The sequence below is a fragment of the Scylla paramamosain genome, chromosome 2 (genome assembly GCF_035594125.1).
Source record: "Scylla paramamosain isolate STU-SP2022 chromosome 2, ASM3559412v1, whole genome shotgun sequence".
Classification (NCBI taxonomy): Eukaryota; Metazoa; Arthropoda; class Malacostraca; order Decapoda; family Portunidae; genus Scylla; species Scylla paramamosain.
Window position 1 is genome coordinate 7,327,900 of NC_087152.1, and position 15,775 is coordinate 7,343,674.

Here is a 15,775-nt window from a genome sequence, read left to right on the forward strand (position 1 = left end):
CAAGATTTTATGTAAATGTATGTAGAATTGCCTCTCTCTCGCTCTCTCTCCTTTTTCTTTACAACGTCAGATGATAAAGAAGATGGAGGGACGGCGGATGCAAGAGAGAGAGAGAGAGAGAGAGAGAGAGAGAGAGAGAGAGAGAGAGAGAGAGGTACGGGTTGTGCTGCCAATAAAGTTGTCCTGGGGAGTTTAACCTTGGAGAAAATAAGTCACCATGATAGCTAGCCGTCGCTAAGCCTGCTGCTGTATTCCTCGGGGCCCAGTAAGCATCTCGCAATCCCAGTTTCTTCCTTTCTTGTGTACTCTAATATTTAAGGTATTTTACACCTTCCTGCAAGCCGTGGAGTTTTTATTTGGTTTTGATCTTAGATATTGTGTACTTTGAATCTTAGACCATACAAAGAGCACGAAGGAGACCAGGAGTATCGTGATGGCTACATTGTTTTGATAGCTTTATAATTACACTTAGAAGAGTTTTCATAATTTTTTTTTATATGAGAGGGGTTATGTCCAACGGCAGTACAAAGGCTAAAAAAAAAAAAAAACCCACTGAAGGTATCAATAATTTGGTCTGAGACGTATTTAGTATTAGTAATCCATGTCAAACGTAGGAGAAAAAGAGTTTATTACGTTATAGGATTTTTAATGAGTGATGCAACGTCGAAGCAAACTGAAATAGCAGAGAATCGAAGGGTTCACGTGGAGCAGATTGCGGCAGTTAGGAGAGAGAAAAAGTAAGTGGCCTCCATAAAACTTGATAAAAACAGAACAGAGAGGAGCAGCTGCCATGAAAATGAAGAAAAAAATGTTGTCGTTGGAATAGGACAATACAGAATAACTCAAGGTATGCTGCCAAAACTGAATATTCTCTTGGGGAGGAGGACAGTTAATCATGAGCTTTTGAAAGGTGGCCTGCGCTCCTGTCACCCGTGAAAGAAGCTGAGAATTACGAGCACAGGCAGCGTGAACCAATTCCTTGCTGCATTGGCCAAGGGATAATGAAGGTGAGCCTCTGGTAAATGTGGATAAACCCCACGTAATGCAAACATAAACATTTTCATTTTCCCCTATGCAATTTTCTCGTTTATAATATTGAGGATAACGTAAAGTTAAGAAGTTTTCGGAGTTTTCGTAATATATGTAATAGTTTGTAATAGTTTCAACTTAACTTTGTGCCTTGTTTAATGCTTTCAAACGGTCGTCTCGTCTGGTTATCTGGTGCATGTATGGCTTTGGACGAGTTCAGACGAAGCTAACGTGGTGCTGAAAAACTCATAGCTTGATAACATTTGTAATAATTTGTAATAGTTTCAGCTTGTCGTGTGCCTTGTTGTATGCTTTCAAACGGCCATCTCGTCTGGTTCTGGTACACGCTTCGGGACGGGTTCGGGGCATCAAAGCATAGAGGTTATCATGGTATGTTGTGCCGCGTCCCATCAGGCGTCACTCAGAGGGTACTAATTTGAAGCAAGGTAAACACTTCAGGCTCCTTTCGACGCTTTTACTGCCTCGAGGGGATAACCGTTATGGAGGCAACCAGTCCGTGTCAACACGATTCGACACGCACATTTGACACGCTCATGAGTGTATCAAGGCGTGGCGCGTGAATATGAAGATGATATTTATGTAAATGGAAGGATAGACATGCTTTGAAAGGGAAACTTGTCCATTATTATAAAGGGGTAAAAAATACATGGCCGTGAACGTCCCCAATATGTTGAGTGTCCGCCAGAATCACTTGTTTATGGCGTCTGGCGGCGGGGCGGCTAAGGCACCGTCTGGCATCGGTGCCGCGTAAAGCTGACACACACACACACACACACTCTCTCTCTCTCTCTCTCTCTCTCTCTCTCTCTCTCTCTCTCTCTCTCTCCCCTCATCTCGTGTGAACCATGCCCTTTGTACCTATTGTTCAGAAAGTTATTTGTGTTGGAAATCTCAAGTCTTTCCGCGAACCTATCAGGCAACATCACCGATGGTTGTCTCTCCCCTCACTCCTTTGGACTTCTTTCACCAGTCCTTCTTTCGTGGCGTCTCCTCTCTCTCCCTCGTTCTCCCTTTACACATCTTTCCCTCCTCTGTAATCACGGCGAGGATCTTGGATTCCACTTGAGAAAATATAAGGGTACTCGAGTCCTCTTTAACGGGCCTCATTCCCTTATGAGAAGGATCAGTTCGGTGTTTGTGGAGTGTCGGGGATCGAAACCTGTGTCTGACGTTCTTGAGTGGGCGTTATTTTTTGTTACGCCTTCCTCTCTCAAGAGCTGCGAGGAATTACGTTTCGAAGGGTTGGCCTGAGGTGAGTCCCTCTTAAATGTTAGTCAGTTGGGTTCCTCCCTCAGTTTTCGCGAGGGAATTGAGAATTAGAAAATTATTATTCTTATTGGTGCTAATTTTCGAGCTCAGTGATATGGTCGTCCTTTCTTAACATGCAGGGCACTGTAATGAAATAGTTTGCATGAAGAGAAAAAAAGAATGCATGACTATTTTTGTCTTTTCTAGGTAATAACACAATATGGGAACTTGGTACGAGAAAAAGTCTTAAAAAAAATCGTAAATAGTTATAGATGATTACTGATTACGGTTAGGTTAGGTTAAAAAAAATTGCTTGTCATTTGAATGGTTAAAATACATCGGCGTCAATATCTAGAGAGCTTATGAATGTCCGCCACGACCGCCACCAACACTACCAATACCACCACCATCACCACCCCCATTACCAGTACCATCACCACCACCGCTAGCCACTATCACTACCAGCCATTATCTTCGCAGCTTCCAAGCGTCTCCCAAGTACTGTTTACTCAGAACTTAACAACATATAACTGTCCTACATAGTTGCCACTACCCTTCCTCTTCCTCCCCCTCATCCCACTCCTCCTTCGCTATTTTTGTTCTGGTTCTTCTTGTTCTTGTTCATGGTCTTTTTGTTGTTGTTATTGCTTTTGTTATTCTTGTTTTGTTCTTGTTTTTCTTGTTCTCGTTCTTCTTGTTCTTGTTCTTTTTTAACTCCTCCTCTTCTCCTTCTCCTGCTCGTCGTCGTCATCGTCGTCATTCACTTCCTCCTCTTCTCTTTCTTCTCATTCACTTCTTCCTCCAATGCCTCCTTTCTCTTGCCATCGTTTGCCTGTTTACCTCTCCTCCTTCAGCAGAAGTTGCCTGCAAACAAACACACACACACACACACACACACACACACTACAGTGAGTTTTAGTTTTAACACACACACACACACACACACACACACACACACACTACAGTGAGTTTTAGTTTTAACACACACACACTCTCTCTCTCTCTCTCTCTCTCTCTCTCTCTCTCTCTCTCTCTCTCTCTCTCTCTCTCTCTCTCTCTCTCTCTCTCTCTCCTGTTATTCCGTACTTTATCACCCCTCTCCTATATCACTTGACATACAGTTTCTCTCTCCCCTCTCTTCCTTTACTCTCTCTTTCTCTCTTTCTCTTCCTCTCTGTCTGCGCTGTTCTCCATTTTTCTCGTAATTTTTCATCACGTGGGCAATTTCCTCAAAATCTCATCACTTATTTTTCATTTCCTCTCTTTTCCTTCGTGTAAACTTTTCGAATGTTTTCTTACACACGTTTTTATCACACATTCTCATTTTTATTCTTCAATTTTCAGACACAGAACTGCTAAGAGTTTTTTGTCTATATTTTCTTTTTGTGTAATAATAACTGTCGCATCTACTATCTGTCTGTCTCTCAGATTATAATTTTCTTTTTTTTTTCTTGTTTCCTTTAGTACGTATGATTTCTACTTCACTTTTTTTTTAATTGCACCGCTTTCACTTTTTTTCGCAGTATTGTTCAGTATTGTTCTCCTTTTCCATTTCTTTTTTTCCTTGCTCGATCCTTTGTTTTATCCATTGGTCTTTGATCTTTTCTTTTGAAAAATATGTTTTCTTGCCCTAGTTTTTTTTCCTTCTCTATTTTTTGTTTCTTGTCACAATCCCTGTGCCCTTATTTTCTTTCCTTTCTCCGATCAGCCACATTCATGCCTCCGTCCTGCAACATTTCCTGCGTTTTCTCATCCGTCTAATTCCTTTCATAGCCTTGTTTCTCCCCTCTGAATTCCACTGCCCACGTCTCTCTCTCTCTCTCTCTCTCTCTCTCTCTCTCTCTCTCTCTCTCTCTCTCTCTCTCTCTCTCTCTCTCTCTCTCTCTTTCTCTTTCTCTCTTTCTCTCTGCCTGCTTTCTTTCTTGTCTTTTATTTATTTTTTTTATCTTTGTCCGGGTCTTTTTTTGTGTGTGCGCGCGCGTACTTGCGTGCATACGTGTGTGCGTGCATGTGTGCGTGTGTGCATGCCTCTCTCTCTCTCTCTCTCTCTCTCTCTCTCTCTCTCTCTCTCTCTCTCTCTCTCTCTCTCTCTCTCTCTCTCTCTCCACCATCATCCTACCTTTGTATCTTGTCCATTTCTTTCATGCCTCCTCACATCTTTGTCCCTTTTTCTCATTTCTTCTCTTCATTCCCCTTCCCCTCCCCTTCTTTCCTTCCTCCACCACCACCATCACCATCACCACCACCACCATCACTATCACCACTACCACCATCACCATCACCACCACCACCACCACCATCACCATCACCACCACCACCACCGCCACCTCGCCGTCTCACTTTCTCATAGGGAACAAAACTTTCAACCCCCACATTGCTGGTCTCCGTGACTGTAAGGTGAACTCTGAATCGCAAACTTTCGTCAGCATTGCCGTTGGTACATTTTCTTTGAGATTACGTTTTCTTTGTCTTTTTTCTTTTTTTTCCTCCCTTATTTTGGAGGGTGATCTTGTGTAACTTTTTCTCTCTTTTTCCTGTTTTTTTTTCCGCTCTCAAAGAAAGTGGATTTACGATTTCAAAGTTGGAATTGCAGGGCTATATATTTGAGTTTCTTTTGGTACTGTGGGAGGGAGAGAGAAAAAAAAAAAATGGGGCGGGAAGAGGAAGTGGAAGGGAAGGTTGCGAGGTGAAAAGAATGGTAATTAAAAAAAAAAAAAAACGAATAAATAAAGGATTTGTAATTTGTAGGAAAGAGAATGGCATAAGGAGTGTTGGGATTGTCTTTTGATTTTTGTGGTTCATTTCTTTAGGTAGTATTCGTAAAGGAAGGTGTTTATACTCTCTCTCTCTCTCTCTCTCTCTCTCTCTCTCTCTCTCGTATATTTGCGGGCTGGTGGTGTGGGTGGCTTAAAGCGGACATGATATTATTTGCCAACGTATTTCAATCTTCTTTCAAGTCAAGTGGTTTAATATTGTCACCCACACGAGAGAGAGAGAGAGAGAGAGAGAGAGAGAGAGAGAGAGAGAGAGAGAGAGAGAGAGAGAGAGAGAGAGAGAGAGAGAGAGAGAGAGAAAGACCATGACCTTCTCAAGCATTTGTCCTTGTGTGATTCATTGTTCTCATTGTGGTGGTGACTCATATAAGCATTAGTAGGTGTCTCGGTATTGTTCAAGGTCCTCTCTGCCTTAGCTGTTAGTAAATGCATGTCTCAGTTACAGATGCGTGCATATACACCTCCTTTATACACCAGCCATGTATAACCCAGTGAAAGAAAATATGTAGTGTGTGTGTATATATATGACAAGGTTTTGCTTTTATTAGTCTTTCATGTTTTATACGTAGGATGTTGTACTATAGCTTTTTTTTTGTCATGATAATAAAACTTCGTATTAAAAGTTTTCATTACCCTAAGTACACCAGCTGTTATTCTACATAGTATCTTGATTCATACTAAAATAACACATTTTTATTGCTGTAACATCTTACTTGCGTTTTAATGAAATATCTTCTTCAGATTCACAGTGTATCTTTCTAGTAAAATTTAACACTGCTTCAAGGACTAATATATTTTTCTAAGCCTTATTGATTATACTGTACCTGCAAAAACAATTTATTCAAAAGTAGGAACTTTTTCCCATTCTGTTGGGACTATCATTTCTCTGTCTGTCTGTCTGTCTGTCTGTCTCTCTCTCTCTCTCTCTCTCTCTCTCTCTCTCTCTCTCTCTCTCTCTCTCTCTCTCTCTCTCTCTCTCTCTCTCTCTCTCTCTCCTTCATGCCATGCCTTCCTTATTGTGTAGTCTCGCTGCCTTTTTATGAAAAGAAAATTTACATTTATTTGTCTTGTGTACTGTAGTATTAATTTGAAATGTTGTTTAAAAGTTGCATTTAATTATTTGTGGTTTTCATTTTCTTACTTTATTCCCTTTTCAGGTCTTATTCACAGTTGTATTCTGGGAATTCGTATTCTGTTCAGTGAACCATGAATAACATTCACATATCTTATTAATACCTTTTCATTTCGTACATTTTACGTGGTCATTGGCACCTGTTCATCTTTCCCTCGCACCCAAGTCATTACTCTTCTGTCCAGCTCTATCCACTAATTACGTTTCTTTTCATCTCCACCTAATTAAAGACCTCTACCAATATAGTATGTGTGTGTGTGTGTGTATATATATATATATATATATATATATATATATATATATATATATATATATATATATATATATATATATATATATATATATATATATATATATATATATATATATAACTACTACTACTACTACTGCTACTGCTACTGCTACTGCTACGTAAACCAACGGCAGGACAGTACATGTGATGGCACCGGTACATAACTTTCTGTGGTATTGAGGGTACCCGCTACGTGTCAGCGCTGGGAACGTGTTTCGTCCTCTGTTCACCCAGCAGCAATTAGCTATGGGGGACTATGACTTCGCTATCCCCGTGTGTGGTGTGTGAGTGGGCTACGTTTTACCCAAAGATTGGCCAGAGTCACTAAAGTCTTTCCGTAGGGGACTGCATGGCTGTGATGCAAGACCAGCAGACGACCGTGGGTGAATAACACGCGCACAATAGTTGTACATACAGTCCCACGGTGGTGTTTATCCAGTCCTCTCTGCAAGGGGCTGGCGACATCGTGCTCCGTAGTGCAGCTAATCTCTGAAACTCGTAAGGAGAAATTTTGTGTCGCCGAAAATACACTGCCTCTTGTATGTGGCTCGGATGGCGTAGGTTGCCTCCACTCCCTCAGGGCATTGTGAAGAAAATGAGAGGGTGGAAGTTTATTAGTAGAGGAAAGGTGATATTGAAAGTTGTGGGGATGTAGGGAAGAGAAAGTTTAAAATATGATGGCAAGAAACTAGATTTGAAACTGAATGATGAATGAGGAACATATTAAAGTAACACAAATGTAAACTAGAGGAAGATTGAAATATCACTGAAATACGAAGCAGAGGCTCGCGCACACACAAATACACACACACACACTCACACACACACACACACACACACACACACACACACACACACACACACACACACACACACACACACACACACACACACACACACACAGAAGGGAGAAGGAAAGATCTGCGGATTAATTTATTGAGGAATGATTTAACTAATTGATATTGATGTTACGAAAAAAAATGGTGATGTATTGTGATGGGAAAATAATAACGGCGCTTCCAGAGCCGCGCGGAGGAGAGAGGGAAAGATAATTCAATATTCTAATACCGTGAGAAAAAAAAATGGTATGCTTATGGATAAAATGAAAATAAACAGAAGCCTCACACTGGGAAAAAAAAAGTTCTTTAGAAGGGGAAAACAAAAACAGCAGATGAAAATAAGTAACAAACATTTTTTCTTTCTTTCTTGTACGTTTCCTCGCCAAGCCGCCGCAGTAGGAGATAATTTAAAAATCTGGGTCACGAAATATTTTTAGGGAATGTATTCCTTGACATCGTGTGGTGCGTCAGCGCTGCTTGAAATAGGTCAGAAATTACAAACCGTTTTTTTTTTTTTCGTTTTTTTTTTTTTCCCACCACATATAACAGTAGACTGATATTTTTTTTTCTGGGCGAACTTGTCGCAATAATGTTTTCTATACGTCAATTTATAAACGACATAGTAATCATGACGAATTATTATGATGTGTTATGACGATGGCGTTTGTGAATCGTATACTCAATGTCTTTTTAGTCTAGTATATCCTTGACTACGGACATTTTTAGTCTATTTTATCTGACATTTTTGTTTACGTCTATATGTATTTCTTAACCGTCTACTACACCACTTTAAATAATGCTTAAATCATTCCTTAACTACATCTTTCATAATGTTCTACTTGATGAGGTGAATGGACTCAGTAATCGGGTTGTTGGTGCTGAGTCATTAGGGAGCGCTTGAAGGAAGATTAGGTAATAAATTCGTGGACGAGGGTGATTTGTGGAAATGGGTTGGTGTGATTCGTGTAGGACCGATGACTTCTTCTGGCCTCCCCCTATTTTTCTTATGATCTTATTTTCCTATTTACTTATTTATTTATGTTCTTGATTACGAGTATTTTTTTTTTGACGTTTTTGATAATATACATTTTTTCTTTACTATCAGCTATACCACTTTCAGTAATATTTTGATAATGCCTTAACTATATCTCTCATAATTTTCTAACACTGATGTACAGTTTAATATTACCTCCGCACAAACATACCAGTCAGCCAGCCAGTTGTCAGCAGTGATGTGTGGGAGGATTTTTCACGCGAGCCCCTCACTTCGCCTTCCCCTGGGCCGATGTGGGCGAGGTGAAAGGCGTGGAGGTGATTTCAGGCAGGTTGGCGAGATGAGCGCAGAACTTTGATCAGATTTCGGGTAACGACCACATTCCTCTCACTGGCGATTTAGGGAACAGTAAAGGACCCTAAATGTTCACTGTTTTACGACGTCTTTTTATTTTTACTCCACGTAAGACGCTGCAGCGTTTGCCCTTTTTGACTTCTAGCAATGTCTCCCTGCCTTCCACGAGAAAAAGAAAAAAAAAAGTTACAGGTTGACTAATTTATATAAATAGGAATTTCTCTCCCTACAAAGTACACGCAACAGAATATTTATTTTATTTTATTTTCTATGCGCTGTGAAGTTTACTACAGAGAGAGAGAGAGAGAGAGAGAGAGAGAGAGAGAGAGAGAGAGAGAGAGAGAGAGAGAGAGAGAGAGAGAGAGAGAGAGAGAGAGAGAGAGAGAGAAACACTTTCACACCTCATAAAAGAACAAGGGATGTTCGACTGTAAGTGTGCTTGATGTGGTTAGTGGCTGTGCATCGGCTGGCTCTACTCGTATATCTAGTCTGTGTTGGAGAGTTGCAGAGATTCACCTTGTGGAGATAATTGGAAATGAACAAAAGAACCTCTAATGACAGATGACAGACACAGGATGAAGGCATCAGGGAGCAAGTGTCGAGTGTTTGCGTGAAATCGTGGATTGCATCAGGTATTTTTATTTCATTGGTGGTAGTGTTTGAGTCATCATTACAATTGTTTTCCTAATTCTGCTTATGATAAGACGTAAAGCAATCTCTCACTTAAAGGTGTTTTTTTTTTTTTTTATAAAAGTTGCATCCGATATTTTGTTGGCATTCTATTTGTCATGGCATTATTTCATACCGATGTTTTTTCCTAATTCTATATATTTGAAGACTTAGAGCAATTTCTTACATAAAAGAGTGTTACATGTCATATAAAAAGTAATTGGGGATATACACTCACTATCATTACGTGAAAAGGGGCCAGACCATCGATCGTAGAAGATCTCAAGGACTGCATCGTTAGGAAAAGTTTGGAAACTCTGGAATGGAAAGCTCCCAAAGGACTGATGGGTCGCCTTACATCCCATAGCGGCGGGAGCTACTGAGAACAACCCAACAGACTAGAGTAGCTCAAGTCACTGTACTGTTTTGATCTCACTGATTTACAGGGACTGCCAAGGGTAAGTCTGGCGTTTTTTTGCAGCTTCCCTTATTTATTTATTTTTTCTAATGGTATGTTTTTTTTCGTAGTCTGGAGGCGTCACGGATTCATGGTTTGTATACCCCACATTTGAAATTTAATGAAAGCTGACGACCTCTGTTGTTGATGGTTTGGTTTGATATGAGTTCATGTTTAGGTTAGTTAACGAAGGAATGTTTCTTTCTAAGGATTGTTCTGATAAAAGTGATTATGGTTGGTTGATGAAAACGAGAAAAAAAAAAAAAACTGTTATTTTTCTCTATCCTTTAAAATACTCTAAGATTCCGCTTTAGAGTTGTTGAATGAACAACTCTAAACCCCTTCTCTCCCCTGAATTGTTCAATGGATCGTGAATGAGGGCGTGAGTGTAAGTGACAGGTGTATGACCGCACAGGGCGTGAAAAGCGTTTATTTTTGGGTACCATTTGAAATACACGATTATTAGAAAAAATCGCCCTTCTCGTTTTAATGGAAGCGACTGTCATCATTCGAGCGTTATAATTGCAACAAAAATATGCGTTTTTCTTGTTTAGTGGAAATAATTGCCGTCATTTGAACAGTACTTCCGCTGGCAGGTGATATAAGTAAATACTCGGAAAATGATATTTTGCGACTATAAAAACAAAATACCACCACCACCGCAACCACGACCACCACCACCACCACCACCACCACTATCATCAATACTAATACCAAAAGCTGCTCCAATCATTCAGCACATTACGTATAATCCCGAAGGTAATTGAACTGCTCTTCCCTTAGCAAATTTAGTAGAAAGAACCGAACCAGCCAATGAAATGACGCTCCCGAAGGACACGTACCACCAGCACTACCACTACTACTACCACTACCACCACCACGCCTGCATCTCCCATTAAAGATGATTACTCCCATTACCATAGTTACACTTCACCCATGAACACGCCATTAATGAACGATGCAGGAGGGACAAAAAAAAAGAGTTGCATTATTTTTATACCACACTTTCATGCGCACGACCTCCATCCAGCCAACAGGTGTCTTTTCCTTCCTGCCCTCCTCGTCAATGTAACTTCAGGAGAGAGAGAGAGAGAGAGAGAGAGAGAGAGAGAGAGAGAGAGAGAGAGAGAGAGAGAGAGAGAGAGAGAGAGAGAGAGAGAGAGAGAGAGAGAGAGAGACGGTGGAGAGACAGTGGAGAGAGAGTGGAGAAGGAGAGATGGAGCAGCAGGGAAATGATGAAACTTTGGCCTGGCGTGTGTTGCAGGGCGGCGGGAAGCAGGAATGCCCCTCGCCTTACGGAAAATTGACGAAAACTCCTCCCTATCAAGCGAAGAATGCGCCAAATTGTAACATCTCTGCTTGATAGACAGCGGCGGCGTGCAAGTTTGCGTATTAAATTCTAGGCGGAGCGAAAGTCAGAGAGAGAGAGAGAGAGAGAGAGAGAGAGAGAGAGAGAGAGAGAGAGAGAGAGAGAGAGAGAGAGAGAGAGAGAGAGAGAGAGAGAGAGAGATGCTCGACGAAGTAAGTCTGATCCAAGCTTAGTGAGAATAAAATGTAAAACTTCTTAGAGAAAAAAATAGAAGAATAAAAGACTAGCGAGAGAGAGAGAGAGAGAGAGAGAGAGAGAGAGAGAGAGAGAGAGAGAGAGAGAGAGAGAGAGAGAGAGAGAGAGAGAGAAGCAAGGACGAAAGGAAGGTCAAGAAGCTGCAGGTAGTAATAACCATGGAAAAGTTCAAGGGGTTAGCCAGAGAAGAAGGAAGAAAGGAAGGAAGGAAGGAAGGAAGGAAGGAAGGAAGAAAGGAAGAAAAGAACAGAGGAGCGCAATTGGGATGGAAACCGGGAAGGTGTACAGCAAACATGAGGGAAGAAACACACTCTTGCCGGGAGGAAGATAGTAAGAGCTGCAACAACACTCTCTTCAGTCTTATATAGAGGAGGAGGAGGAGAATGAGAGAGAAAAAAAAACAAAAAAAAAACATTAAGTGAAATAGAAGAAAGAGAGGGAAGGAGGAAACGTGGAGGGAAAAGAAAAGGATGAAATAGCAACAAAGGGACCGGCAGGAGGGAGGGAAGGAAGGGAAGGGAAGCGAAAGGAAAGGAAGGGTGCGGGGGAGAGGGAATAACAGGCGAGAGTCGGGCCATGACGGTCTCCTCTCCAGCCTCAGTTACCACCGCCGCGATAAACATCACCATTCTCTTCGACTTTAATCTCGTTTGCCGCAGAGTTTTTACGCGCCGACACCCTGGAAGTGGGAGGCTGGGGGAGAGAGAGAGAGAGAGAGAGAGAGAGAGAGAGAGAGAGAGAGAGAGAGAGAGAGAGAGAGAGAGAGAGAGAGAGGGAGGAGACTAGGAGGGAGAAACTAGGGCAAATTTCTCATTAAAGGAAAGAATAAACACGATAAAATTCGGAAAAATAGTAATAAATTTGCTCATTGATTCCTGATAAAAGCGAGGCAGAGTATTGAACCGATAAGTATAGGAAAAAAAAGGCAATCATTAATAGCTGGAAATGCAAGGAAGTGTTTTCATCAGATGCTGCTTTAATATAATATTGCGATGTGCAAAACATAATTAAAAGAAGGAAAAAAAATTATAATGATAACTGGAGCATATTTTAAAGACAATACGTGTACGTCATGAAAAAAAAAAAAACTTGAAGACTGAAATAATGAAGAAAACTGCCGCATGACGTAAAGAAAACCACATTTAGATATTATAAGAGACAAAGGAAAGTAAAACGATATAAGGCAACATTTACAGCACATAAAACAAAGCAGAAAGTGAGATAATGAAAGCATCAACACATAACGTAAACATAACAAAACACATAAAAGAAAACCAGGAAGTGAGACAGATGGTGGGCGTAACAAGGCGATCATAACGCAAAGAAAACAACAGCAGCGGTACCAAGAGAGTGAGGTAGTAACGGAAGCAACACAATACGTAAAGAAAAACAACAAAAAATACCAAGGAAAATTACTGTAACGAAGCAACACGACACACAAATAAATAGAAAAAAAAAAAAACAAGAACAACAACATCATGAGAAGCGAGACAATAACAGAAGCAACATCAATACCAAAGAGAGTGAGGCAGTAAACAGAAGCAACTCGACACAAATACATAAGGATAAAAAAAGAAAAAAAAAAAAAGCAGCAACAAATATTCATCCCACATAACAAAGCGTGGGAAGTGAATTGCGCGCATCCCCATAACAGTGATATTGGAAATCAACCCCAAACTCAAATTCCGCCGTTATACAAAATTTTGAGGGGGGAGGGGGAACCTTGACGACCAATATTGTACGTAGTCCGGCCGCCGGCAAAGACCATTTCGCAAGCGCTAATGGAGTTTGCTGCTCTCCTCCTGGGACCTTGTATTCCAATGGTCTCATCGTGGATTTTCGAATAATAAAAAAAAAGTAAATAATCACAAATTGCTCAGCGTCTCTCGAGGAATTTCACTGCAGGTCGAAAGTATTGTCCTGTGTGTGGCAGTTAATCAGTTAATCGTCGTTACTGCCAAGGTTTTTTTTTTACTTTTTTTATATATGTATATATTTTTTTTTTCCTGAAGTAATGTTAATATATTTTATCATGGGACGGTTGCATTGATTTCGAAGGGGAAGATAGATGTATATATAGATAGATAGATATATAGATAGATAGATAGAGAGAGAGAGAGAGAGAGAGAGAGAGAGAGAGAGAGAGAGAGAGAGAGAGAGAGAGAGAGAGAGAGAGAGAGAGAGAGAGAGAGAGAGAAGATTCCAAGGTTTATTTGGCATTCTTCTATTTTTTTAAAGTAAATGCCAATATTCTATTTTACGACTGGTGTGGTGACTTTGAAGTTGAGAGAGAGAGAGAGAGAGAGAGAGAGAGAGAGAGAGAGAGAGAGAGAGAGAGAGAGAGAGAGAGAGAGAGAGAGAGAGAGAGAGAGAGAGAGAGAAAAATTTTCAAGGTGTGTTTCCATTACAGAGACAACTGTTGACTGACTAGATCGGCATCACAGTTCCGGGACTCACTCACTCTAAGGGCATACAAGAACTTCCAGACACACACATCCTCTTAAGCACCCAGTTGTCTGTCTAAGCGTGTGTCCTGCGAGAGCAATAATGTACCTCCTGCTTGGTGTGGGGAGGGGGTTTTACGAGGCATTGCAGGTAAAGAGATTGCTGTGGATTCGTGATTACTTATTGCTTTTCCGTTCTTCTGAGATCCTTCCTTTGTGGTGAGACGGGGACCTCTTCACTGCTTGCCGAGAGGTGGTTTCTGTGGTGGCTTTCTTTAAATTAGAACGTGACTGGTTTCCTGTTTCTTGTTTATGTATTTATTTTTATTTGCCTTCGACTTGAATTGTTTCAGGAGAGGAGTATCAAGACGTCTCTTGATCTAAATTAGTCTTTTTGTCCTTTCTCTCGGATCTTCTGCTTGTTTCTTTTTAATGTTTTTTTAGGAACGGCATTATAAATGAGCTTTTTAAAATTTTAATCTATTTTCTTTTACCTTGGCTGGTCTCCGGATGCATAAAAAGTGTATTTATAAAGCAAAGACTTACTCGGAATTGCAAACATGTTGGTGTAGTTGAAATGTTTTTTTTTTTTTTGTGGTCTTGCATAGAGATTTTCCTCGCTTGTGTGTCTGTGTGATGATAATCCTCTTGTCTGTCTAAATACGGTGCACTAAAACAAAAAAAAAGAAAATACTCAGAATTGCAAATAGAAGTGTGTGGGTGGATTGTGTCTTTCATACTGTCATGTTTCGAGATCTTCCCTGGCTGTGTATCTGTATTATGTATTCTTCTCACCAGACTATTCGTGGTGCATTTATTGAACAGATTTAGCCCGCAGCTCTGAACTTGTCTGCGTTGATTGTGATTGTGTCTTCCTTACTTTCTTTGAGAATCCATGGTTACGTATCACTTTTAGATGCATACTATTTTTTCCCTTGCTATATAGAGGCTGCTTGGAACTCAGTGGAATTTCTTGCGCCATATAGAGAAACACTAACGATAGATTATATGTATTTTCTTGAGGAGTACATTCATGGGGGATGTTACGCGCGATTTGATATCACCAATGTAGCTCCATTAATTTTGTGCACTGTTTATATTAGGCATGATCAGAGAATCATAGTTTGCTGTACTGGTGGTGGTTTTGTTCCTGGCTAACTACTAAAGGTGATAGATGTCTGTCAGATTATTCTCTGAGTGTGTGTGTCAGTCGATATGTTCATCTAATAATTCTGTTTATTTCCGTCTTTTCAGGGGTGTTGCTGTGACTGTGTTCATAATTTGGGTGTGGACCGCCCAGTGCTCGCCTTCGCGTTTCACTGGATGGGGTGAATAAGTACAAATATAAAGTATGTGTATTGTATGCCATCTTGTGCTTCTAAATGTGAACTAATTTTTTTTCTTTCTTTAGCATTATCCTGTCTAATTTTCTACGATTTTTTTTTTTTTCATGTAATCTTGATTGATTTACGTTGACTGTTGTGATTTGTTCTTTTTGATCTGTTTTGATTGATTTTTTTTTTTTTTTGTCGTTTGGTATATTTAGTTATGTTTTTAAGTTCTTTTCAATTGATGATTTGTTTTTGTTTTTGTTTTCTCACCCGATTCGTATTGTCTTCCTACCATTTATTATGATTTTTATGATTTGTTTTGAATTTGATCATGTTGTTTTGTTATATTCTTCATAGTTTCTGTTATGTAAGTTGATTCTTGTTCGTTATGGTTTATTATATATATTTTTTTCATTTGATTCGTGTCGCTAGTTACGGTTCATTACACTCCTTTTCATTGCTTACTCGTACACTGACTGCTTTCTCTGCCTCGTGCTTGCGTGGGCTGCGCAGCGTCATCTCATTAAGTGTTCTTATAGTTCCTGCATCATTATCTTGTGTGTACCTTGAAAAAAAAAAAGTATCCTTAGAAAGACATGGCAACTAAAATATTCCTGAAAATATTGA

General features: G+C 40.2%; 2 protein-coding genes across 2 annotated transcripts in view; one reads left to right on the top strand and one right to left on the bottom strand.

Annotated features, from left to right (window-relative positions):
- Positions 1-15,696, top strand: part of LOC135109441 (uncharacterized) — an 86,844-nt gene extending 71,148 nt beyond the window's left edge. Inside the window, exon 4 of the mRNA XM_064020831.1 lies at positions 15,072-15,696. The gene's annotated coding sequence lies outside the window, so the exon portion shown is untranslated. The remainder of the gene's footprint in view (positions 1-15,071) is intronic.
- LOC135109425 (octopamine receptor Oamb-like) overlaps positions 1-15,775 on the bottom strand; it is a 245,230-nt gene that overhangs the window by 116,615 nt on the left and 112,840 nt on the right. The window lies entirely within an intron of this gene.